General features: G+C 42.9%; 1 protein-coding gene across 11 annotated transcripts in view; it reads right to left on the bottom strand.

The window, feature by feature from the left end:
- Positions 1–27,856, bottom strand: part of LOC143359908 (uncharacterized) — a 146,698-nt gene that overhangs the window by 26,440 nt on the left and 92,402 nt on the right. The window contains exon 2 of one of the 11 annotated variants that reach the window (XM_076798278.1): positions 17,738–17,801. The exons of the other annotated variants lie outside the window; for them this stretch is intronic. The gene's annotated coding sequence lies outside the window, so the exon portion shown is untranslated. The remainder of the gene's footprint in view (positions 1–17,737; positions 17,802–27,856) is intronic. 11 annotated transcript variants of the gene reach the window in all.

Below are 27,856 nucleotides of genomic sequence, written 5' to 3'. Positions count from 1 at the left end.
GTTTTGAACGCATTGTACACACACACACACACAGCTATTCCGGTATGATTTTCTCTGAACGAAAAAGGATAATTTGTTCTAATCCCACGACTTGTGTTGTCTTTTTCCAGGACGTGCTACAAAGCTACTTCATTGTTTAGAATTGTTGGAGCCACGTGTTCTGCTCCACGATGTGGTAGAAATGCTTCGATCATGTTTCTGAGGAGGCCATAAATTTGATGATTTACCTTATCTGAGTTATAGCTAGAGCATGGCTGGTAATTGTCGGACGATGTCCGGAAATTGTCCCAGCTGTCATGCCTTAGAATGTTTATGGGTCATTAGCAGTATTAGAAAAGAAGAATCGATGAACATTAATAGTGCTTTTATATTATTTTTGTTATAATAAAATATTTCTGTTATAAGTACGAATTCATTCACAAGGAATAGGCTGTCAAGTAACAATAAAAAATATAGGCGTGGGTCGCACATTTCTACAATTATTATCAATTTTATTTGCAATACACAAGCAGTGATCTTGTGTCACTTTCTAATGCGAAAGATTAACTTGACTTATTTTCTTTTGAACGTTGATGTTTAGATGTTATGCATAGCTTTCGATACAAGTCGGTCTCGTTTAAAAATAATTCCAACTGTGATATCGGAGCATTAAAAAAAACGCAGCGAAGCGTTTATCACACTGTCAACATTTCCCACGCAATTTATATTTTTCATACAAATAAAAAGGAATGGTATAACGCGAGTCTGTCAATTGGAAAGAAGGCACGTGGGAAATTAATACACGTTGAATGCACAATAACGTATTTCTTTCAAAGAAGCGGAAAGCGGATCGATCTGTTTGTTCAAGTGTACCACGCCTGGGTATTTTTAAGTAGAATATGCTCGTTACGATCAGACCTACGTAATACTCTCCGTCCTTGAGTGAACAATTTGACATTTCTCCACGTGTCTCTTCGAAACTGCGTTCTGAACTTGAAATTACCAACAATTACAACGAACAGTGTAACGAACAATATTTTTGACAATCTATCAGCTTCCGATGATTAAGTTAACAACATAAGAATTACCTTTCTTGCTGACATATTTCGAGCACTTCTGACTAAAAATGATCACAAAATGGAAAAATCCAATAAAATTGAGAAATTTTTAAACATGTAAGTGTTCATTTCGATTCCATTAATCTTTACTAGTATCTGCATCAAGTTCTCATAGTCATCATTCCTCGCATAACTACGTCAACAGATTTAGTTCCGTAGCATCTTACGTTCGTTCTTCCACGCGTCAGATGACGATCGCGGGATTTACGTCTCGGCATCACGAGGACTCCGAAAAGACGCGTACGTTTCAAATATTTTAATCCCCGTTTAATATTTACATAAATATCCGCAGCGTACTAGTCATCGTGATAATTCCGAGACGTCATAATACCCGGTGTCGCTACGTCAACTATTTGATTTCGCAGCAGTTTCAGTTTGCCTGTCCACGCGCGTTGAACATTCATCGTCGGATTAGCGTCTTGACACCGTGTACGTGCTCGCGCGTGTCCAATAAACGCATAAAACAATTTATCGATGCTTTTCCCGCGAACCGTTCCTCCGGAACGATGACGTAAGGGAGTGAATCGTTTGAGATGCGCGTAGGCGCTGGCAGAGGCAGCTAGGTTTATTGGTGTTTTCACGTGTCGCTCGTACGCGCCAGCCGTGACGCAAGCAGCGGAATAGTAAATTCGTCGCGAAGCACGGCGAGAGCAAATAAGGCGGCCCGGTGAAAAGTTTGTCGATGTTTTTCTCGTTACGCTCGCGTCGGTTTCGCTTTCGCCGAGGGAAGACAAACAATTACCAATCGGCGAAATAAGTGTAATATCGAGCTCCGCCGGCCATATTCCCGTGGATACCGTCGATTTACGACCGGGCGAGATTAATTCGAGACCATTCGCGGATCCCGAGCCGCAATTCACTGGAACACGTCGCTTTGTCTCCGGCGACGTTTTGATTGATTTATCGGGGGGCTTTTCTGCGTCGTATCGCAAAAATTTCTGATAACTTTAAGCTCCGCTTGCTCGAGCACCGTGCGCGCCGATTAATTCGCCCGCTCGTTAAAAATGCGCCGGCAATCGCCGACGGTTATTTTTAACTTTTTCGGCAGACGTTCACAATCCCGCAAGATTTTTCGGTCGCAATTACTTTCGTGCGCAGATTGGTCGGCGCAAAAATAATGGCCGATCCCGAAGTTATTCGAACGTCGTAATTTCATTAACAGCATATCTGGCTACTCGCTCCCCCCGTGCAATCATTAAAATCCTTTCAATGTTAATCGAAATAATAACCACTTAGACGGATTGAGCAATTCCTAAGTTTTAAAATGATATACAAACATTTGCAACGGAAATCTCGGTTCAACAAACGAGGAAACCAGTCACCGTGTTACAGAAAAATAAATTGTTGTAAATATCGTCTAGACATAAACATGATATATTATCAATATCACCGAATAGTATTAAAAGGTCGAACGCCTCGACGAGCATCAAACAGCAATTACTGCCGCGTATGGTCTTCGCAGAATTAATTATTGGCCGAGATTGTGTCAGAAATTGCATCGAGGGGACGAGTATAGTGGCGGCGATCGAACCAGATCGATACGGATCGAACAAGACGATACAAATCTCGCCAGACATCGGTAATTACCGATCACCAGACAATACGACGTTGAACGCAGTCTAATAAAGGCGAAAACAGAATATAAATGTGATTCACCGTTTCCCGGGTTCCGGCCAAAGTTCATCGAGATAGCGGTCCACGACGAACAATGAGGATATCTATTCGGATCTTATCGACCCGAGGCGTCTCGGAGAAATTATTTTCAATCCTGACGACACAAAGAGCGTAGAAAATGGGGACAGGAGTGTCCCCTAAAGATCATCGGACCTCGGGTATTATTCTTAAGTGGAATAAGATTGTTCGGGCCAGACCGACAGGACTCCGCCCAACATCAAACGCATTCTTCGACTTCTCTCTGCGTTTCCCCTCGATTCCCTCATTTCTGCCAAAGGATCCGCCATTCATCTTGCCTTCGCAAATAAGAATTGCCTTCTCGCGTCAACGAAAGCAGCACAGCAAACCTGGTTTACTCAACGAATGACAATTTCACAGAATTTGGGAATTCAATGCGAGTTTGTGTTGGACACCGTGTACTTTATATGGAGAACAAAACACGTATTGGACAACAGCTTACGAACTTCGATAATATTAATAATCGCGAGCCAGGTCCTCGGCACTAATTTATTGACTCGGTAGTGATAATTACTGACCCAAAGAAGTTACGACACCGTTAGCCCTTAACGACGTTGCATAATGTTACAGATACTTCAATAATCTCTTGACGATTTAGACTTTTTAATATTTGCCCGAGCTATCTTCAAATATTATTCAGTTGTTGCACACGAAATGTCCGATTTATAACAGTAACATCAAACCTGTGGTTCTTAACCTGGGTTGCGAGAGAAGTTTCATTCTCGGTGGAAAATATATTTTTCCATAAATTATCTTGCATTTTCTTTCTAACTAAAGAAGTAGAAACACATTTATCAAAGGGGTGGGAGAGCTCATTTTTAGATTCAAGGGGGTGTAGATCACCGATAAATTGAAGAACCCCTGCTTTAAACGAACACAATTGTCTCTGAACAAACTACTCGCATAAGAAGAGTACACGACAATCGCGTCGACTGATATCGAAATTATTTTCAATCAATTTTAAAATATTTCTCGGTACACAGCGTACCGATGTGGGGTCCGTCGGATTCAATTTCACGGAATACTTGTTCAGTTGTGAAACAGCGGTAAACGGTTTCGATGTAACAGATGAAAGTCGCAACATCAAATAACGTAGACGTTCGCGACTGGATATTAGAAATGGAAGGAATGCACCGGTCTTTGAGGTGATAGTGTGACGAATTCGGAGGAAGACCGAGAACGATGATCAAGCATCGACGGGACACGGAAGCAAGAGCTCGCGCGCGGCCGCTCGATAATTTCGTCGTCTGCGGCGAACGTTTGAATCGGCGGCGGCGGCGGCGGCGGCTGCAAACTTAATACCTAAAAAGAGAGTATCCGTCGACTGCGGGGGACAAAGGAGAGACGAAGAAAGCCAAGACCATTATCCGGGAAAATACGGCCGGTTGTCATCTTCAGAGGCCGCTGCAGACGATCCAAGATCCGACGGTCTATTCCGAGCCGTACCGTTGGCCCGACCACACTCGCCAGACGTGACACGATGCCATGATCGCGCGACAATCCCCGGAAAAATCTCCTCGAAATCCCGATCGAACCACCGACTTGCCAAATTCCCTAAAGCCACAACGGATTCGGTCAAGAGGCAAGAACCATGTAAACTTGCACGAAATTCGGGAAGCAGCTTCCTCGAAGTTCTTGTAGTCTTCAGGATTTTTGATCAAATATCAGGTCACTGCATATGAAATGACCGACTTCAGTATGCAAATTTAATTTTTCAAGTCTACCTTCAGTTACTATCCTTCAGTTTCTATATCGAATTTTACTTTTAAATTAGACATATTGACGACAACATTATGCGATGGTTGGTCAAAATGTGGTAGTAAATAAACGGCACTACTATAGTCAATGACAGAAAACGCTCAAAAATATAGATAAAAGATAATAGATATAGAACGAAAAAATTCAATATTTACCATAGTATAATCGAAAAACTCGTCACTTTTTGACAGAATATGACGATTACAATGTCGCTTTCTTTAATCAATAAGTTTCATTCTCAAATTATTTTTGTATGCAATTATTTTTGTTTGTATTATTTCTTCGTATGCAATGACCTAACAGAATATTTCTATAAATTAGCGGACGAAGCCGGTCGGAAGTAGGCTGACTAGAAATTTGCATTAACGCTGTATTTGCAATAAAAAGAATATTTTTGTCGGTTTCTCCTAGAAAGAAAAGATTGCAGTAGATTTTAAATCCAGAGAACAATAAGTAACATTGAATAAAATGCTGGGAAATCCCAGTGCAAAAAAAAATTCGCGATTCAGTAAAAAAGGCTTGTTAAAACGAATGATGGTTCTAAGCGAACTGTCGACTAAATTTCGGGTTTGTTGACACGGTCTCCGGGCGTTTTATTCGACATTTTGTTCAAGCGTTTGCGATAAAGGATACGTTCATAGAGAAGAATGTTTGCAGATTTCCGAGCGCATTTTGGAACAGTTTTGCCAACCGCGTCGGACGGTTGACACGGTCCTGGTATTAATCTTTTCGCGCTTCGCGGTTTGCACTGCCTCGCGGCTAGGGAACGACCTGACAAATCGCCGGCAACGAAAATGTTTTTCTCTCGGCGAGCAAATATTGCGCCGCGATGATCGAGGAATTACGCTTGCGAAATCAAACGCTTCCGCTTGATCTCTCAACAGAAAATAGCCGAAGATAAAGAGCGAATAACGCGCGAATGCTGCAGCGAACAATCGTTTTCAGTTGGTAAAAAACTCTGTAATATTCCGCTATCGATTTCAGACGCCTCGGACAATTTACGTTCATATCCCGAGGCTGCAAATTGCTCGAGAAACATATGAAAAACCATTGATCTCACTCCTCGGTTCAGGCCTGGAAGAAGAAACAACGTTCTGCAACTGAAGCAATTTTTCAAATCTACAGTGACGCTTAAATATTGAACTATGTCTGCAGTTAACGACGTTATCGATCATCGAGCCTGGTTTACGTGCCGCACAACTTAATCGAGCATCTCGGGACAGACACTCCCTCGTCGGATGGGCCGTTCATAAACAACAAAACTCATCGTGCGTTTAATGCGTCATATTTCTTGTTGGATGCCTCCCGACGTGATATTTACAGATTTCCTGGTGTCATTACAGCAAACTAGTCCCGGCGTGTACTGGCAAGCGGGCTGGAGGAATCATCGGTTAGACGCTGAACGTCCAATCCCGACGGTCCATAAAGATCGGGAGTCTCGGGAACGGTTGCGATAAAATCAAAGAATCCGGCGCTCGCACGGCCAATAAATTTTCCCGTCATTTTTGCCGCGGTGTCGTCCTTTCGGTCGTCACTTTCTCCGCGCGCGGGAAGAGACGGACCGCGCCGCGTCGCACCGCAGCGTGGCACTCGCTATAAAATATTATCAATTACGTCCGGCGGGCATTACCGTTCCCTGAAACGGCTCCGCGAAATGAGGAACAGAGCGGCCGCAATCGAGAGAACACCGGAGACAGGACACTTGGGAAATCCCGAGCCGCCGAGAATTACTTCACCTTATCGTTCCTGGTTATTGCAGGAAACGGTTGAGAAACGGCACCGTTCGCTCGATAATTGCCAGATAACGCTGCGGAGCCAGCGCGAAACAATTGATTTTCAACGAATGGAAAAACGCCGCGACGCGACGAGACGCCCGACTCCTAGCTCTCTCTCTCTCTCTCTCTCTCTCTCTCTCCTCTCTTCTCGCCATCTCTCTCCCGGCATCTTCGAGCACGATAAATAATGCAAAATACCCGCCCCCTCCTGCACCCCCGAACACGGCATTCCGTTTGCGTCAACGGGATTGTTGTTTGTCCGACGGCGCGCGTGCACCTGGCGCGAGCCTTTTATCTCGATTCATTTACAATTAGTCACGAGCCGAGCTCCGGCGAATCGGTTCGCGGAATCTTGGTTAATGTGCCGGCTTAATCCCGCGGCACGGCCACCGTCGAATTCTCCTCCTCTTTTGTCCCAAACAAAGGAAAGAGACAAAGGAGATTCCTCGATCTAGGTGCACGCCCGCTTCAGATCGCACAATCAACACTTTCGGAATTAATTTTGATGAAGTTAGAGGTGGCGCTAACTTTTCGTTTCACGCGATGTCTACTGCTGCCGTGTACTATGCACTTGATTTTTGTTAGGCGTGTGAGTGTCCACGAGGCGGAGGTACATGGCAATTTTCATACTCTTTGGAGAACGCGAGAATGAGAGGGGATGAAAGAAAAGATTTTAATTTTGTTAAAATTTTGACTTCAGGTCAGAGTGACACTCGTAAAAAGGAGAAAGAAAATGTCAGTTTTTCGACGAAGCAAACGGAGGAGTAAAAGAGAAATATAATCAGCCATTGGATCTTTGTCCTCAAATATAAGAATTTTTATAAAGTATCTATATGTATATACGCTTATAAATTTACAAGTTAATATTTAATATTTTTATCCGCTGCTTTTACTTCTATAAACTTTACAGTTCAGGCCTTATTTCTGTCAAAACTATGTAGAGGGTAGTAAGTACAGGAAAGTATGGATAAATGTGTCGGATGAAGATAAATCACTGCAAAATATGTCTCATCGTGTGAACACTCAATCATCCTTGGAAAGATACACGCATGGAAGGTTCTGTTAATAATGGACGATTGTATCATTCGACAGCACATGTGTTATGTAAGAAGGAGCGAGGAAAAGGGTCCACGAAAATCCGAGGAAGCAGGAAAAAGCCTCCAGCATCCGAGCGTCGCCGTTTTCCCGAGCGTTTCGCGCGAGCGTGCCTGAAAATTATCGACGGGAGCGTTGAACCGCGTCCTCGGGCGTAGCGACGACGGAACGTAAATTTTCGCGAGGTTTCCGAGCTGCGAAAGGAAAGCGGTTCCCCGACGGGGAACAAAGAAATTCTTCGTTCATCCGTGCGGAAACCGCGGCTCGCGGAAATCCTATCGGTGTTTGCTCTTCCGTATCGCGGTTTCGGGTACGGCCGACGACGCGGTTTCGACTGTTACTTCGAACCTTCCTATTCCCCATCGGATAGTATCGCTTCGCGAAGTCGATGCACCGAGAGAGAGAAAGAGAGAGAGAGAGAGAGAGAGAGAGAGAAACAACGTACCTCCGAAAAATCGATGCTCCAAGAAAAGTTTCGGGATACAATCTTTTCGAATGGAAAATTTGCGAAGATTGTGAGAAATTTATTTGGATTTATATTTGTAATACACCGTTTTATACTTGGAAGATTTATTCCTTTATTTATTATGAAACTAATTTATTAGACCTATAAAGACGGTATAGAACGAGCAAAATCGCCATCACACCGGCAGTAAAACTATTTTTATAGCTCGCTCTCGGTGAAGCAATTATTATATGTGGAAATCTGTTATCCTTTATCCGATTGATTTGTTTCCTTATCTGATTATATCGTTTTGTTAACGAACTACGACTGATAATAGTGAAGAAGTGCTGCGGTAATTGCATTTAACTGTGCACACTTAAAACGGAAGAAAAATGAGTGACAAGACCTTTAATCTGGAATACATTCCAAGCGTCTAAGAATGAAAAGTTATATCTTTCCTCGAAGTTTCTCTTGTTTCGAAATACCTCTATGGATTAACGAATGCACGCGTAACATTACATCTCTCGGTACCGATGCAATAATCGGTTTTACATTCTTTATTTCACTGTTATGGAAATTATAGAGACACTTTTATGGTAAATGATCGAATAGATTCCATTGCAAGCACATTCCGTCAGAAAAATCGTGCAAAATCGAAAAAACAACATTCAGTTTTGTTATTCTGATAAAGCAACACACATCAGTAGACAGGAGATCGTAATGAAAAATAAATTTTACAAATATTGCAATCAAATTCGTAAAATCTGATATTTCCACTGTTTTGTATCTCATTTTTGCCATAAATGCATAAAATCCAGAGTCTGAAAACCAGAGCATAAAATCCTCACGAAACTGACAGTCGCACATAAAATTGCAAACTTTAATAGAGAGAGATTGAACAGACTTCTTTATTCAAGCACATCAGCAAAAATCGCGGAAAATCCGAATAAATTCAATTCTATTTTCACAAATCATTTTTCCGAAAACCCACCCCCGCGAAATTATCGAGCGCTCGAATCGACGTTCGCTCCTCGCGACAAATAATTCTCTGCTATCGGCCGGGCGTTTTAGCAATTCAATCGAGCAAAAATTATTTCCCCGTGGCGAACTTGCCGCGATTTATTTCCCGTAGGAAAACTCTTTCCTCGCCAATCTAAAACAGCGAGCGGGGAACAATGGAGGCGGGCGTCGGCGTCGGCGTCGGCGTCGACGTCGGCGAAAAAAGAACCATCGAGCGTAATTTCAATTACCGCGTTAAAGGGAGCTGCTCTCGAGCAGCTGACACGGACTGCATGGACGACGAAAAACAAGAAACAAAAAAGAAAAAAAAAAGAAACTAAGAAGGTGACGGTTGCGGGTACGGTGTTTGACGGAGGGCAAAGGGTTGCGTCGCTCGCGAGAAACGTGAGCGGCTCCTTTGAGGGGTGCATAACCAATAAAAGGAGGCCGTTTCTGGGCTGACCGCGATTTCCATTCCGCCAGACCGGAAGGAAAAGGATGTGGGCGGGCTGATCGATCGGAAGCCGCGCCCACAGCACCGGAACAGAGAAAACCGGGCTGCTTCTTCTTCCCGTCGGAAGGTAAAGGGTTCCTCGAGGACCGATATCGAGCCCGGTCCCGATTCCGAGCACGAACCCTCGCTGATCGGACTCGAACGCGCAGCCAGGGAAAAAAAAGCAATTTGCGACGATTTTACGCGGCGATCGAGAACGCTCCGGGGCCGGCCGGGAATTTGAAACTGTCTTCGGGGGATGATGATCGCTCGCGCGAACGACGAACGGGTTTTATTGCGCTTTGGAAATCGATAGTTGATGGCGCCGATTGAAGAACCGAGATATTGCGATTGTCGGGACCCAACGCGAGCATATCTCCGCCGGGCTAGCTGTTCGGAAACTTCGTAGACGTAATTAGAAACTTTTTCTTTTATCGTATGCATCCACTATATCCTCGTGGGGGGTGAACACCGCGGGAGGAAACTTTGCCACCCATTTAAATAAAAAACTAACCGGAAGATACAGTAATTTCAGGAAATGAAAATGAAGCTTCGGTCTTCATTTTTGCTTTTACCCCATTGCGGTGTAATAATGAATAATACTTTGAGGAATTTTAACGGATTCTGTTAAATGCGAACGTTATGTCTTCTAGCCTTTCGTAACGAATGTTTAAGATTTAATGTAGACATAGATGCTTTTCCTTTTTCTGTGAGATGATTAACAATATCGCACGGCAAGGGTTCAATATACCTTCGCTGATGTTGCACATTTTGAGATCGGTTCGCGAAATAATTTGTTCGCTGCAGACTGTGGATTTCATACATTTATGACAAAGCTAAGTAGGTGTGATGAAACAGTAAGAAGATTAGAAGAATTGAAGAATGTCGATATGTAATTTTTGACTTTTTCAAATCGGTAAAGGAAGAAGGAAATTTCACTTCGCAGTGTCGTCTAGACCAGGGCAACTGGTGGCCCGCGAGCCATCTCTTCCCACTCTTGAGACCCCCATCATGCTCCTATGGATTTTGGGAGAAGGGGCGCGGGGCTAGGAACCTATATAGGAGGTTGTCTTCAGGAAAGATAAAAGCACGGTAGGGTAATATGAAGTGGGCAGTGGTGGGGGAACCCGTGCACCGGTGGGGGTCGTGAAGCGACGGCGGGGAAGAAGTTGCCCAGGCCTGGTCTACATATAGAAAATTGGAAAAAAGACAAAACTTGTACTGCAGACTAAAAGTTAATATACTAACATTCAAGTTTTCGTTGAAATTTTCTGTGTCTTGACATTGCGAAGCGTTGCATAGCCAGATGCATCTCTTTAGATTATAAATGTACAATTCATTGGTGTTCTAGAACCTTCAATGAGAAAGTTGAGGTGTGTTCAAAAGCGTCAAGTAAAAGTGATTATCTTAGGGTTTTTATTGCTAGCTAAAACTCTTTCCTATACAGACGAACCGGTAAAAGGCATTTCAAGAAGCTTGAAGAACAATTTAAATGCAAGCGGACGAGCAAGAAACGATTATTCCAGGAAGGATTAACGCAGAAGAAAATTACGCGACTCGGCGAGTCGTCTGGGAAACGAGTTTCAAGGCGAGTTTTCAGATTCCTCAGCTCCCAGAAGCGGATATTCCGTAGTTTGTACATTTTTCCCGCGTGGTGTCCCGGAAAACCGATTAACACGAAGTTGAACACGACGTTCGACGTCTTGACAAAAGCATCGTCGGACAGACCCGGTCGTCCGGTTCGTTCTCGCCGACCGGGGGAGTCTGGGAATTATCGGCAACGGTAGATACTTGTTAAAGACGGAAAACGAAAAGTTACGAGAGGAGGAGAAGGATCTCGACACGGCCGATATCCAGCCGATATCTTGATCCCGGACTCGTAAATCGAGATTTGCGGTGTTCACGACGCTATAACTTCGGCACCGGGTACTGTGCGCTGCGGTTACTCTCGCGGAAATAGTGCAGTCTACGCGGAAAAATCCAAGAGGAATTCGGAAAGGTCAGAAAACTAAGAATCCGATAAATTCCAATTCCCGTCGCTATTAATGGGAAACAATCTTGGGCCACATCGCCGAGGAGAATGATGGAAGGCGGCATCTTCCGCTTTCCTTTTATTGCGATATTAGTATTTATTCTTAACCGTCTGTGCGGCCTTTAAGCCCTCGGCACATTTGATATTCTCTTGTAGAAGTATATTTTCAATTATGAATGAGATGCATAAAAATATTGCATGAAAATGGAGCTTAACCTTTACACGCGCCTCGGATGAACCTGCGTCCATTTTGTATTTCTGAATGCTCTAAAATATCCAATTTACTGGCTTGTGTTGCAAATCGACGGTTTTTTTAAAGAAATAAGAAAGTAACAGCCTTTTGAAGAATATGAGGATATTCAGTCACAGAAAACTAATAAATTCTCTGAATATCAGACAAATTTTGAATGTGTACAAATTCAATTTGATTTCACGTGCTACATGAAATCGCGACACATGCGCGACGCTGGTTACATTAAGTATGAAGCGAAAAAAATTCATTGCAATCGAAGAGTCGAACAGGTCATTTGCGGCGAGGGAAAATAAATAAAGTAGCGGCGAAGTAGCGCGGCCAGCGCAAAGAAATAGTCGAGCGAGAACACAAAAACGAACCAATGATTCGAGTCAACGCCCTCGAGCCAATCCAATCAATAAATCGAATGCTATTAGAGTACGTCTGTGCGAGTATGAATCTTTCCAGGCGGTGGTGGTTCTCTATTCGAGAGGAGGAAAAATGGATTAATGCTGAGAGCCGGAGTCTTCGGGGAAGGATGCAGGAGGTTTCGCAGTTCGAACGCGTTGTTCCGAGTAAAAAATAGTCACGGGATCAATCCCGTCCACGCTCGCCGCCGCGGATACGAGTCGCCCAACGGGGAACGGAGGCAAGAGAAAAGGAAAATAAAAGGTTTCCAAGACACGGGGGCCCGATCGATACCTTCTTCTCATGCAACGGACGCACCCCTGCACCGAGAAGGCGCACCAACCACCTCTATAAACGCCTACTTTCGACCGCTTCCGCGACACCGATGTTCCCGCTATCGGTACCTCCCTTCTGGTCTAGAACCTTTGAAAAAATCGATCTTTTGCACTTAAAAATATTTCCGCCAAAAGCTTCTTGAAGGATCCAATTACTCTATATCTAACCTATAATTATTATTACTCTATACATTAATATTTATACTGTCCCAAGAATGTATTTCCTCGGAAGGGCTGATTCCTGAAGTAATTTGAAGTAACTTTTTCCTTTGCGAAAATTTTCTCCGCGGCTTTATTAAGCAGTTATTAGCGAAAAACACGGACCAATCAGAGCGCGGTTATAGCAGAAGGATCCCGGATTGGCTACAGCTCCCGCTAAGCGTGGCGTTGGCATTGGCTGAGTCAGAATCCGCCTGCTGTATCCGCGCTCTGGTTGGTCCGTGTTTTTCGTTAATAACTCCTTAATGAAGCCGCGTGGAACATTTTCGCAAAGGAAAAAGTTGCTTCAAATGATCTCAGGAACTATCTCTTTCAAGTTAGTACATTTTTGGGACACCCTGTGTTATTACGAATTGAGTGTAGCTAGACTTTCGTTAAAAAATTTTCTGCGTTAATGTACCCGTGTAAACTTGTAAGTGGTTCTAATTAGAGGGTTACTGAACTTTTTGTGACAACATTAAAAAGACTGCAAATGTCTTTCGTGAAACATGTTTGCTACAGCACTTTTCAAGTAAATACCCATCATGGAAGTACTTGAATGCTTCCAAGTGAGGATTTTAGGGGTTATGAAAGGTTTTTGGAGACTGACTTGAGAAATTTGATTTTTTGTTTACAGTTTGTGATGGCAAAAATTTCTTGCGAGAACAACGTAACCCTTTCTCAAGAGGAGATTGCTTAAAGCGACGCAAGCTCACCTCGAGCGACGCGTTCCCGAGACCTGTTTACGTAAGTGTGAATAAGACGTGCCGCATTCTAACTGTGATCTATTTGTGTACCCTGCTCTCCGAGATCCCAGCCCGCACGCGGCCCGAACAGACCTAATTTTATATTCGGAGCAAAAACTCCGGCACCATTGCCAAGTGGAGCTCTAACAATCGGCACCTCGGCCCCTTACTCTGACGCCGCATCATCTAACCCGGATACCCGGTGCCATATCCGCGATTAACGCTTCGCCAATCGATCTGCGTGCCTCGAACATTACCCTAATTTCAATTCTTTTTACCGACTGTTCAACGATTTCTTATTGGAATCGTCCAACGATTATCAAAAATTCTGGACCACAGCACTTGGCACGAATTGACAGTTTTGTAAATCAATTTGGCAAGGAATTTTTGCAAGGAAGCTCAATTTGGTTCCATTTGATATTAGCTTTTGTGATTTAAAAATGAAAGGAAACTGTGATTGTTAATGTACTCATCAGACTTGCCAAATTTTAGCATTTTTTTTTAAGTTGGTGGATAAAGAAACACTGTGTTCCTTGTAAGTCCATATTTATTTCAAAGTTTATTATATTGATAATGGAATTTTTTAATCTAGAGGCAGAAGCATTTTATAAACTATAGAACTGCTTCTTTTTCTTCAATCATAACAATGAAAGGTATTGTTATCTCATTCCACCATTAATTGTACAATTCTTTTCATTTCCGCACAATATTATTTCAGAAATTCTGAAACATTCCTTTAACGTTCCTGGTAATATTCCTTTCATTTCGCACAATCGACATTATCAAATTACAGAGTGAAAATTGACCCTCAAAAAGTCAACTCAACAAGAAATGACTGATCCCGAGGGCCGCATTAAATTTTGATCTGCATGCGTGAACATCAATTTCGCCGTCTTATGAAATCGCACACTCGCTGCACAGCGAACGGGATACGATGTTAGTGAGCGAACAAAAAGTTAACGAACTTTTTTTATCCCCTATAGAAAAGTATGTTCGCGCGGTAGTGTGGGACACGGCTCGTACGGGTCTGTCGCTGTTCGTCAGAGGGTGGGCGGCATTCAATTTAAAATTCTCGGACGTCCTCGCCGCAGGAACTCGCTGCCGGAAGACACTTGGAGTGGTTCGGGAAACCGAGTTGGCCGGCAAGCGGCGAAACAGAGGAATCGTCCGTTTCCTATGGTTTCCCATCGCGCTTTCGGCTTTAAGCTCTCCTTTGTAATTGGATCAGCGAAACAAAAGAACCGGTGGGGGGGCTAAAGTTTGGCGGTCGAGACAGGAGTAATGCTCGCCGCCGAGGACAGCTTTGGAAGCTTTTGCGGCGGCGGAAATACGACAACGAGCTTTCAAGGATTTCCGTTCGCGGCGGGGGGATAGATCATCGGAGGTACGCCGGCTGGCAAACGGCGCACTGTCACTTTTGACAGCGTGCCTCTTCGTCGTCAGAGTTGCTGCTGATAGTTGGTGCGCGCAGCTGGTACGCTGAAGTCCCAAGTCAAAAAAACCCCGTCTTGGTCAATATGCGAGCCATCGTCGACTCGTTGGCCGATTCAAAAACGAAATTTCACTCGAAATCCATCAAAATACTAGGTGTCTCAGAAAAAGGTATACACAGTTCGAGTGATTATAACTTCATTATTTCCAATTAATTACATCCTGAGAAGATAGAAAAGCATACATTTTTTTGGGACACCATGTATATAGGAAGCGTGCAGAATCCAAGCTCTGTCAGGAACTTGCATACGTTGTAATAAAGTCGTCCATTAATCATACGGAGTCAACAAAAATTCTTAAAACAATTTTCATATATTAGCTTTCTGTCCTAGTATTCTCATACTATTCTGTCCTAGTAGTTCATTGATGAACCACTTAGTTAAAAGACACTCTAACCCTCTCCAGAAGGTACGCTAACGTTGTTTGCCATTTCTCTCGAGACGATTTCAACGATGTCATTCGACGCTCTTCCACTCGCGGTGCATTATAAATAGTATGAGGAGCACATATTGTAATAATTGTTTAGTATTTTGTTGATCGAAGTGTTTCTATAACTGGTATTTTGTAAAACGATTTTGCAAGACCCTGATCGGTGAGGTATCATTGAGAGAACGTTTTATGGCGAGGAATGAAAGAAGATCAAACGAAAATGCACAGTGTATTGGTAATTAGAGCATACAATGTGTAAATCGGCTCGTCCAGGGAAATCTCCGTCGGAAGAAAGTTAAACCCGCGGCGTCCATTCACTATTCATCGAAGAAACCGACGAATTTCGAAACCGTGGCGTGGCACATCGTGCTGAAAACGGTGTCCCCGAGATCGGTATTCTGACCTAAACGGGCGAACAGTTGAAACGTTAATTGCTGCGCGCGAAACGGGTTCCGAGAATAGATCAGGCTCTCTGTACGATTTCGCAAAGCTCCTACACGTACGTCGATTTCGGTGTTTCGTCCTCCGTCGATATTAATTCGTATCCGAACGATGACTAAACCGCGAGCGAGCGAGCGAGCGTGCACGCGCGCGCGTACCGGATCGCGCACGGCTGGCTCGTTCGTTAATATTAATTGCTACATCGAATTCGTGTTTCTGGCTCGAATTTGTCACCGGCCGATTATATATAGCGCGGCCGCGAGCATTCTATTTTCACGGGCCGATAAATAATTGCATTCAGATGCGTAACAACCGCGCGCCCGCGCGAGCCGCGCTTTGCCAACGGCCGATTCGACGCGTCGCCGACGACAACCGGTTATCGATAACATCGAAATTAATTTAAATCACGGCCAAGCGACGCCGGTCACACGCGAAACACGCCCCTGACGACCGCCTCCCCGACCGGTCGAAATGGTAAACAACTTTGGAAAATTCATTGGCGGAACAGAGGGCACGAGACTGGTCCCGAAATATTTACGAACGAGTTCAACGGCCGCAATGTGTCGTGTGTCACCGGTACCGTGTCTCTTGACCATTAAAGAGAAATCGGAGGGCACGAAAACATTGATTTCACGTGGCTCCTCTAGGCGACCTATACGACTGTCGCGTACATGTCTTCCTCCAGTCAATATTATGGTCTGTCTTTCGCGAGAACATGCCTCAAGTCGTAATAACTGTCCGCTTCACTGCAAGTCTCAAATGATAGGAGTGGGGTGAACGGATAGCATGACTATTCTCTTCTCGAGAAGATAATAGTGACGGGTTAGACTAGGCAATTGATTAAATATGGATGTTACTCGCTCGTTCTACACGATCTATGTCGCAGCACGATTGGGCTTAGATCGAGACTTTATGCAATCTTGTGGTTTCTATGAACCAGTAACTTATTAATCGGTAGTTCCAGCGTTCATAAAAGAGAAGTAATTGATAGAAGGCATTGTTAATCGTGTGAAACCCACAGTCGAAAATGAACTTCAAGTTCCACGCGTAACTAATAGGAAAACCGGTCTACCGATAACAGAGGCGTGTGAAAGCAGGAAAACCGCGACGACCCATTTTGCATTCCCGTTTCGTCGGTCGACGAGGAAGTCGATTGGCCGTCGAATGAGCAAACATAGGTCGACACGTGCCGTACACGACGTCATAAAATGCGTGCATCGGCTGTCGGCCCGTACGCGTCGACGCGGCGCAACGGTGCAGCGGAAAATATCGACGCGCCGCGCAGTGGTCCCAAATCTCGATTTACCAGTCCAAAATAAATATAACCAACTCTTTTCTCAAAATCCCAAAGAAATATTAGACTCTCCCAAAAGCTTCGCACTGTTAATAACCAACTTTTTTCTCAAAATTCCAAAGAAATATTGGACTCTCCCAAAAGCTTCGCACTGTTAATAACCAACTTTTTTCTCAAAATTCCAAAGAAATATTAGACTCTCCCAAACGTTTCGCATTGTTTACGTTCAAGATTGTTATAATATACGAGCTTATACAAACAACGCTGCCTCATACTTAACCCCGCAATTTTCTTGCTTAAAAAACTACCTCGAATTCGCACTACTCGAAAATTGTCATTATTTGAGTGCGTCGAAAATAACATGTTCTCAAATTCTCGTTTTTGTCAGGAATGCCTAAAATCTAGTAACAAACAATTATATGTTAAGACTTGTGAAAACTAATTTTACACTTTATTTCTTCATAATTTCGTTCCAATGCGTTCAATTGGAAACTCTCGACTAAATCGACGTTGCGAACCGCTGCGCATCACGCTGTTTAGATCATTTTCACGACGGGATGAACTATAAAGTTTATCCACCGGGATCTCGAGTCGCGATACCAACTTTCTGCCACGCTAATCGCACGTGACAATAAATCCTTCCTTCAATGTTCCTCGGTGGATGCATCGTGACCACGTGCATGTAATCCGAACAATTCTTTCCATCATAAATGACGTCGGTGCTTGCAGCACGCTGAAGCCTAATGCTTCGAAAGTGACGAAAAGTTGTGTACTCACTCATGGGAGGAATTTTATGATTTTGCGACTGACTTCGACGATGGAGGAAAAGAAAATTGCTTACCTGTAACAGAAAAGAGACGGAACAATTAGTAACGTTTCTCTTGACAGACATTGTAAATAATGAATAACGATGGATAAAGAATAATATTTTATTAATACAGCGGAATATAAATTCACAGTTTATAATTCGATTCTCATTCAGCCTGTATGGTACAATGATATCTGTTGCGAAACCACAATACTTATTACTAGACCGTGGATTTTAAAATTGCGAAAAAACGTTAGAAGAATTTTTTACTATTATTTCAGTATTTCCAGCTTCTTAAAATGCCAGGAAAAATACATTTTCAGAGAATTTCTGTTCCTGCGAATTGACTTAAGAAATTTTACATAAAAATCCACAGTATATTCATCACTTGAAAAATACTGCTTAGAAAGACTGTTACATGACAGTAAATGTAGAAAACATTGTTCAAGAAGATCGTACACTTACTGCCACAGAAGAGATGTATATGTAAAGTCGTTTTAATCGATTTTTGGATCGCGTTGTACGGGAGTCAACCGTAGAATATACAACAGTGAATGTGGAGCTGGCTTTCGTGCCGCAAACGTTTCAATTCGCTAAAAACCAGAGGAAGGATGATGTTTGTTTCCGGGTAAGAGCAGCGAGCGCGTAATTACGTCTGCAACCCGCGGGGTAAAGTGCGAAATTGTTATTCGACTAAACGCGGAGAGGTTGGTGCGTTAATGGTACTAGACAGACATGGATATCTATTCTCGTCGAGGCCGACTATGTTTAGATAATTCGAGAACGTTTACCGAATATAGAGCTATGGCGGTGTATCCGCAGCTATCGACTGTACGAAATGTTGGCCGGACCGGCCGTTAAGCTCGGATTCTTTATTCCCCGGCCCGTAATTGCGGCGCGATTCGCTTGGCAGCGGTGATTTCGGGGTTGGCCGGCGCTCAGGCTCTCTTCAGCTTCTGCTCTTGAACGGGGACGCTCGAGCGCGCCGCCATTTCTGCAGCTGCATCCGCGGAAAATGAATCGACCTTTCGAGAGACACCGAGCAACCCTCCACACAAACACACAGTCGATTTGTTGCGAGATCGTGCCAACGGCTTAAGGTTATTCGGCGGATATATTGCTATTTTTTACCGTGCGAATATTATCGCCTCGTCAACGGTCCCGAATAAATAACGGTGCATTAAACGGTTCCGACCGTGAGTCATCGACGTTGAGTCGACGATCGTCTGCAACAATATTAATTCATGGATTTTCGCAGAAAGTTTATGTAATCTTATCGGGACCGAAGCCCGTCGTTTCAGTTTCGCCGAGCTGGCCTTAAACCTGTTCGAAGCCTTCGGTGAATTCGCGCGGCGATAAACACGCTCGTATTTTGCAAAACGAAATTCGCTTTTGACCCTGACGCGGTGTTCACTGTGTCGTACCTTTTTGTAACGTAGACAGATTTTTCGAAGGATAAGAACGCGAATAAATGAGAATGGTAATGTACGCTCGCATGGTTCGTTTGGATACCTGAGTTTACATCGTAACAATACATTTTTACAAAATCTGGCTACACTGAAGTCTTGCTACTTTTACAAAGAGTTTTACGGAGTATCAAAATGCAAACACACAATGCAATTTGGCATATGTGTAATAAATAGAGTTTTTGTGCAATATAGAAACTTTCTGCATCGCTGCAAAAATTCTTTCTTCTTTGTAATAATTTTAATAAGTTGAAAATAATTCATTCTTATCATAAACGCATCAAATCCGCAATCTAGTAATACAGTGTTTACTCGACATATGTCCAAAACACGGACATAAATCCACGGCCAGGAGATACTGCTCTCCTGTTCTGGGACTTTTATCGGCTAGGCATTTGGGACATATATAGAGTAAACACTGTAAATATATTTTTTGTACGCTAATAATTTGGTCGCTAGACTGTGGATTTTCATGCAACTTAGATATTGCCAGAAACAGGAGCCAAACAAGAAATTTCTTTCCTCCTCGAATAATTTTAATAAGCCACAACTAATGCATTGATATTCTGAAATCTTGCCACTGCACTAAACTGCACCTATTCGTCCCCGTCATAAATGCATTTGCAGTCTATTGATCACAAAGCGTGCAATAACGTCGAGGAAATGATAGTGTGACTGGCTCAAGAACAAGGCTTCAAGAACGCAGCAAGATTAATCAAGAGATTTCCCAAGCTCGACAAAGATCCAGAAAGCACGAAGAATGATAAGGATCGACCCTGGTGCGTCGAAGTTAACGGACGGATTAAATAATTTTTTTCCAAATCCACTCATAAAAATTGGAGCTCGAACTGATAACGGTTCGTTCCTTTCCCATGACGCAATGCTTTCCAAAAGAGAGAAAAAAAAGGAGACGAATTATCGTGGTCGGATAACGTTTCCAAGTAACGACATCCTCCCATGGAAACGTCTTTCCCCGACGGTTATCACCGAGCAACGAATTTTTATCACGTGTCTCGAGATAACGAAACGCACCGGTGCTACATAGCTAAGGGGGCCATGCTCGTTACGATTTATCGTGGCCGTGGGTTGCACAACTTCGCCTCAGACGATTGTTTGAGCAATAATCGTAACGAGTTCGAGGCTGTCGCGCGACGAGATTATGGTTGATTGCGGTGCGCCGCCGTGACAAACGGAATTTATTTCGCTGGGGTCGCGGGTGCAGCGGAAAGGGCGCGCGAACGGAGCCGAATTTGGTGGTATTCGATTAGACGGTGAAATAGAGAGTATTTAAAAATTATATTCAAGTTTCTGTTGATCGAAGAGAAACACGTATTTAAGAAAAAAAGGGCACGAAGAAGAAAATACAAGTATACATCATTGCAAAATGAAAAGTACACGAGTGAGAAGAAAATTTGATTAGGAAGGTGTGGGCATATGATCGAAAAGAAAAAAGCATTTAAATAAATAGAAAAATGCTGGTTAGGGAAAAATGTACCCCAGAGAAGGGAAGACTGTATTTGTGTAGAGAATATAAGTATATTTGAGTGAAGAAAAAATTCAAGATTCATTTTAAAGAGGACAGAAATGTGGTTAAGTAAAAGAACAGAATATGAAAGAATATGGATAGACGAGTAGAAAAAGAAAAGGACAAAAGGATATCAGAATAGAAAGAAAAACGTGTAAAATAAGCAACAGAAGAAGCACTTGAGTAGAGCAAGAAAGGTATACGAGCAGAAACAACTAGACAGAAAATAGTACTTTCGAGTCAGAAAAAAAGTATAAAAGCATGGAAAAGAGCATGGAGACTAGAAAGACTGGAAAAAGAAGAGTACACTACAGAAAAAGACTATCTCGCCCCGTTCTAGTAACACCGCAAGTATAAATAAAGCACGCTTCTTTTTCATCCAGAACAGAGCGTCGCACATCATCAGAAACCGATGAAACACGCAGACACCGTCAAAAAATTCCGAGCCACCGAGTGATTCGTCGAGTCGCGAAGCCTGACATTCGCGAAAAGCCTCGCCGAGTTTACAGCCGACCATAAATTACCTTGTCTGCGCTGGAAAATAATTGCCGCGCGGAACGCGCGTAAACGTCGCGTCGGAGCTTCGATACGATCTCGCGTCGCGGTTTTTATCGATGATCCGGATGTCTCCTCGATCCGACGCGTCTTCGACTAGCGCGAATCGTTCACCGATAGCGGATGGTTCAACGATCGATACCCGGGGATCCTGATTTTCTCGTTTGTTCTGCCGTGTTCGATCCGGGGGAGAGCCGCGCGCGGAATCCGTATCGATTCGCTGCGCGATTAAACCAGCATTCCGATGTGTACACCGAAATGGCCGATATTTGGCCAAGTTGGCCCGGCCGAAATGCTACTTTGCATTACCCACTTGGACTGCCAAGGTCCGCGTCCGAGCTTTCCATCTATTTCGCGGTTGAGTCTGTGTCAAGGCGGGCTCGAGACTCAATAAGAATCCTCCCCTCCTCCCCCGACTTGTGACGCTGCGTTTGCCGAGGCTCGGCGGCTCTCAAACTTTAAACAGTGACTCATATGTTTGTTCCCACACTGCCTCTTAACGACAATTAAACGCGAAAATTGTTTTGCTGCTCGCGCGAGCAGCTCGCGCATCCTCGGCCACTTTTAGAACCCTTCGGTGACGTACTTGTTTGCAAGGGGACGCCACCGAGTTGCACAGACTCTGCTGAAACCTCAGTGCATTATAGCGAATTATAGTTCGCAGAATGTGCGATACATAGTCGTTTTGATTGGCGGCTATTGTCAACAGCGACGGGACGAGATCAGCCCTTAACACGTTGCCTGCCAAACTAGAAACCTCAAAAATTCCACCAATGCAAGCTTTTTAATGAAATAAAAATTGAAAAAAATAAATGCATGATATAGAGTAGTTCTCCAACTTCCTTGCATTTTACAGATCCTAATCAAATTTGGTACGATGAATCTTGGACAAATAATTCCACATATGGGTGACATGGCAGTCAAAGTGTTAAAGCTGGGGATTAGAAACATGTTTTCTGAAATATCTAGGTAACTTCCAATTTCTTAAATTTGGCTCAACAATTTCAGTGACCTACTCTTCTTGCGTCACCAAATTCTACAAATTATTTTTTTTAGCCATCACATATTTAGAGAACACATTTTCTTAAATATCTTGGGTATTTTTATAATTTCGATTTTCTTGGCTCTGTAATTGCAATCTTCTATATGCGACTTCCCCACACGCCGGCCAGAGATCGGCCAAAATAAATGACACTAACGAGAAGCGAGCCAACGAGAAAGACGGCTAGAAAATTTTCGCGGTTTCTGACAAGGTTTTCCGCACAAAACGGTGCGAGTGGTAGCTGGTTTCCTTGGACGAGTTGTTCGTCAACGAGTGCTGCGGAGGACAATAGACGCGTTACACGCGTTCTTTCGAATGCCACGGTCTAACAGTTGCGACTCCAATTTGCATGCAATTATTCGTAACAAGTTACCAATTGCGCAACTTGTTTGTGCCAAAGACAATTCGTCGCACGCATTCGTTCCGCGCGGAGTCTGCGATGAGGGAATTAACGTCGGATGGTTTCTTTGCTTTGTCTCGAGCGAACGGGACGAGGAATGTTAGGAACGTACGTACATGCCTGTGCTCTATTCAGTCTTTCGTTGACACTTTGTTTTCTTCTTCGTTTTGTACATTTCTACGCCTATGTTCCGATTTTCACGAGTTTAGCACCATTAATATGTTACGAATCATATCGGATGAATGTTGGTATCGAATTAACGAAAAACATGTGCATTAAACCAATTTATAATAAAATTTTCTGTAAATGAAATTTTCTATAACTTTCTGTAAATGAAATTTTCTATAATTTCCTATAAAATATTATTGAGAATAAATGTTTCGTTTGGAACTGAAAAAAAGTAAATTTAATTTTGCTAATTTCTGGCTCTCACAGGGTAAGGGACCCAGTTACCGTGGGGGTACCAATCACTGTGCCTACATTAGTTGCACTTATTTTTGAAGCGTAATGAATATTAAAGACGGGATATATACCATATATATCAGCTGATTTTAATGGTAAAACATTTAATATTCTCTATTTCTCTATTTCTCTATTTCTGTTCTCTAATATTCCCTGTGCTTTAAAAGTAAGTATCGTTGATGCAGGCAATGGGTCCCCCACAGTAATTGGGGGAGAAGTGGAGCTGCTGGCAACGGTCGGATTTTTTCGTCGATCGTTCGAAGACCGAGCGGAACGTGCCACGAAACGGTGGAACTAGGAACCGAGCGTTTATCTCGGCGAATTTTATGAAACCCGACAAAACCGGTACACGCTTTGCGATACAGTAGGCGCCCGGCGATAACGCGCGCGACGAGCATACAAGTGACAAGTTGCGACAGATGTCAATTTCCACGGTGACGCGAGGTTCTCCCGATAACGACGCTAACAGGAACAACAATTATTCCGTTCCCTCGTTCACCTCTTTTATATATATATTTTTTTTTTCGTCTCCGAGGCGTGTTCCAATTAATTCGTGGCCGCGTGTCAATTAAAAGTAACGTTTTCGTTCACCGACTTCTAATTCGATCGCGCCCCCGCTTCACTCCGACACCGTGAAGACAACGAGGCAACTAATACTGGAATAGGCACACACAAAGATAAATCTCACTTTGAAAAACCTGTACACATATGGACTCTACCATTTTCTCTATTTTTTCATGCGAGACGATCATTAGCAGGCCCACTATTTTATAAAAATTATAAAATGCAATAGTTGTCTTTTCTCTGGGCATTATTCTACGGGCCTCTGCTGGAAACAATCACGAATAAAAATGTATAAACGGTTCTAGGTGCAGAATTATACTGAAGCCAATAGCGAATCGTCGAGGGTGGTGGTGGGGATGGAAATCCCGGAAACCTTCGAACGAGGGGCATTATCTGCGGTTTTATTGAAACTAACCCCTAAAATCCGGGCTCGGGGGTGTGCGGTCGGGGGAGTGGCGTGGAAATTATCCGTTCGAGGTGAAGTTTATCGCGGCGTTTTACGCGCGTGCACGCACGCATATCGCGATATAACGGCTCTATCGCGATTAACGTCGTCGAGCGATATTACGCAGCCGCGATCAGCCGCGGCAGAGAAGGACAGCCGGATGTACTGATATCACGGGAGGAGGACGCGGAGAGAGGGGGCCACGGGCGAAACGTTATCAGAGACGGGATCGCGCGCCCACGATCCCAATTTCGTGATAACATCGATCGTGAACCGCAACCCTTTAACCTGCCGGGGTTATCTCGTGCCACCGAATGCCCGAGCGTGTGTTCCTCTTTTGCTTTCGGCCGCAGGTTCGCTCCAGTTCTTGCGCCGCCCTTCTCCTACGACCCTTCCCCCCCCCTTCTTTCGTCTGGCCCTTCGAAACGGATTCGCTTTTTTCCCCCGCCGAGATAATTGCACCCGAAAGCGTATCGCTTTAGATAACAGCGCGGCGAGATAACGTCGGTTCATACCGGGCCGGGGGGTGGAGGGCCCTGGGAATCACTATACTCGTGCTTTAACCCTTGACCGGACTCGTGCTTTCAGGTTGGTCACTTTGGGCGCTAATAGGAACACGGTGAAAGTATTGCATTTGAACTTCGGTTAATTACCGATACATCGACAGACACAATTTTATTGAATCGTACGTTTCTTCAGAATTTTATTTGTTTCTCGGCGATACATTGTCCCACTGTGACGGGAAGTTGTACAATTAACCCTTTGCACTCGAGTGGTGACTCTGAAGCACCACTAGAAATTATTGCGGTATTATTTCGAAGAAATTGCGAGAAATTTTACAAAATATTTGTTACATTACGAAATTTGTATTTAACAGATTACTAAACATTTAAATATTATATGTGGAAATCGGATCAGTTTCGTACGAATAAAATGAAAATATTCTAAGACGGAAGACAAATTTAGTTTTAGAATGAAAATAGCGCCGAGCGCAAAGGGTTAACTTTGTAGATTCCTCCTTTGGCAATGAAAAATTGATGTACAACGTTTACTCGATGTATGTCCAAAACACGGGTTTATCCAGGGACATATATCGGACAGGAGATACTATTCATTGATCCACGCCGAACGTAGAAAAAAAAAAAACAACGAAACTAGAGGCCTCGGTTCATGACCCCTCGCGGGGTATACTTCGCGGTAGTGGGGATAGTTCTGTGACTTCTATCGACTAGGCTTGTGGGAAATATATAGAGTAAACACTGTATTCACTGAAGTTAAAAGGAAACGATTCGCGTCATTCGCAACTACAGTAATAAAATTAATTGTGGAACGTGAAGGAACAGATTTCACCAGCCTTTTTTGTATTGCATAAAAATCCGCTGTCTAACGATGAGAAACGAAATGCGTTGTATCCGCGTCATACGAGACTGTAGCGTTTGAATTATTCATTCGAAAAAATAGATCGCGAAGGTCTCCAAGTGTGGTAAACCTCGTAATGAACACCGTAATCGGCGGGGAATAACTCTTCCCTCACTCGAAGATTAGATAAAGCATAAAGTGTTCTTAGTTGAAGTACAAAGTACTATCTTCCTTCTTGGCTAGCTATTTTATTGTTAATACACAGTAGCCACGTGTTTATCCGATCCAAATATTTGAAGGCACTTATCGTTTTTGGTAGATAAAAATCACCGGTTACGCTAAACATTTAACCTGGTGCTATACACGATTTGTATTGTGAACAGACATGCAAGTAAATTAAACGCTTCCTATAAACACAGGTTTAGAACGTTCAATTTTCATATGTTAGAAATACCGGTTTTCATCTTTGATACGTGCTGACAGCTATTAATATTCATCCAATTCACTTGAGGGCCTTTGTAGCAAAACACAGACATTATTATTAGGCATGATTAGACCTATTTAAATTCTTCAGTGTCAATTATTTTTTACATAGTTTTCTCTGATCGACGTTCATCCTTTTCATTGAATCTAATACAATTTAAACCCTTAACGCACAGTTAAAAAAAAAACCGGCCACAAAAAGATCAATTTTTGTTATACTGCTCTTTTGTTCCATGGAAAAAGGCTATATTTTATTCTTGAATAAATAAGATATAATATAAATATCGAATAAATAAGATATAATATAAATATTGAATAAATAAGATATAAGAATAAAACGATTTTTTTTCTTTGCTTTCACATTGTTATTTTCAATTCTCGATTATATTCGAGTGTGAAAAATTATAGCAGCATAAAATACAACGCCGCTCGAATTATCTCGAGTGTGCACAGTTTGGCCTGTTTAGCGCGCTCGAATTAACTCGAGCGTACAAGTTAAGGGGTTAATGACTTAACCTGATTGTTAGCCGTGGGTCAAAATGGACCCAAGAGAGTCGAAACGATACGCAAAGAGCGAGATTATTGGACGGCCGAATGTTTAAGAAACAACACGGGAACGTGAGCGGTTCACCTTTAAGGTGTTCGAATAAAGAACAGGGGAAGTCCGTGGGCGCGGCCCGCTAAAAGAGTCATACAATTTCGCGATCCGGCTCGTGCTTAAGGACTCCCGTTATCGGATCAAGGTTAATTATCATCACGCGAGATCGTCATAATCTTCCTGATAATTCTTTATGATTACCACGGCTCGGCCGTTCCGTGAGATAAGGGTAAACGCGCGCGGCCGCTTACGAAATTCACCACAGAAACGTGGAATTTTACCTAGCCAAGTCGACAACCTTTCACCAAACTTCGCCGGACTTGCGACAGCCGGTTATTATGTTTTTCTACAATTCTCCTTCACGGGTTGTTCCTCCGTAGGAGTTTCAAAAGATCTATCTCTTTTTAGCATCTTTCGAAAGCATTTCGAACTGAGCGAGTTTCGAAGCAATGCGGAGGACTTTAATACTTTAAACACGTTTCCAACAAAACGACTTTTGTCACCGACGAATAGTAAACAGATTAGTCAATCGTTTCAAAATATTCTGACGTTGCTCTAAAAATAATGGCACACAGCTGTCGGAAAATTTGAGTTTCCAAGTAGAAGATTTTGATTTATTTATACTAAGGTGAATATTGATAAAGGGACTTTTAATTTCTGTGGTTAATTGTAATATCTCATCTTTGTATCATCATTCGAAATATTTTTTACAGTATTAAATCTGTTTGTATTTAATAAATCACTGAACATTTCAGTATTGTACGAGTAAATTGCACCATTTTCGTATGTATTATTTGAAAAAGAAAAATACATAGAAATATTCTAGATCGGAAGAAACGTTTCGTTTTGGCATTGAAATAGCTTCGAGTGCAAAAGGTTAAACGAGCTTGTGTACTCTGTTCTTTAGCGTTTCTTGTTTGTACAATTCAAAGGTGTACTTACATAATGCATCGTTTTTAAACGATTATGTCTCGTATGAAATCTTAAACAGTGCTGTTATTTTAGACTGATTAGAAACATTATCTCTGCACCAGTCTATGTGTATACATTCTTCAGGGACGTGAACGTTTTAAGGATGTAATTATAGCACAGTTGGCATCTAATGCAGACAAATAATGTATCTGTATCTATATTTAAATTTGTATAAACCACAAGCTTATCTTTTAACCTCTTAGCCGTGCATGACGAA

The sequence above is a fragment of the Halictus rubicundus genome, chromosome 12, assembly GCF_050948215.1.
Source record: "Halictus rubicundus isolate RS-2024b chromosome 12, iyHalRubi1_principal, whole genome shotgun sequence".
Classification (NCBI taxonomy): Eukaryota; Metazoa; Arthropoda; class Insecta; order Hymenoptera; family Halictidae; genus Halictus; species Halictus rubicundus.
This window is presented reverse-complemented; position numbering and strand designations above follow the sequence as displayed.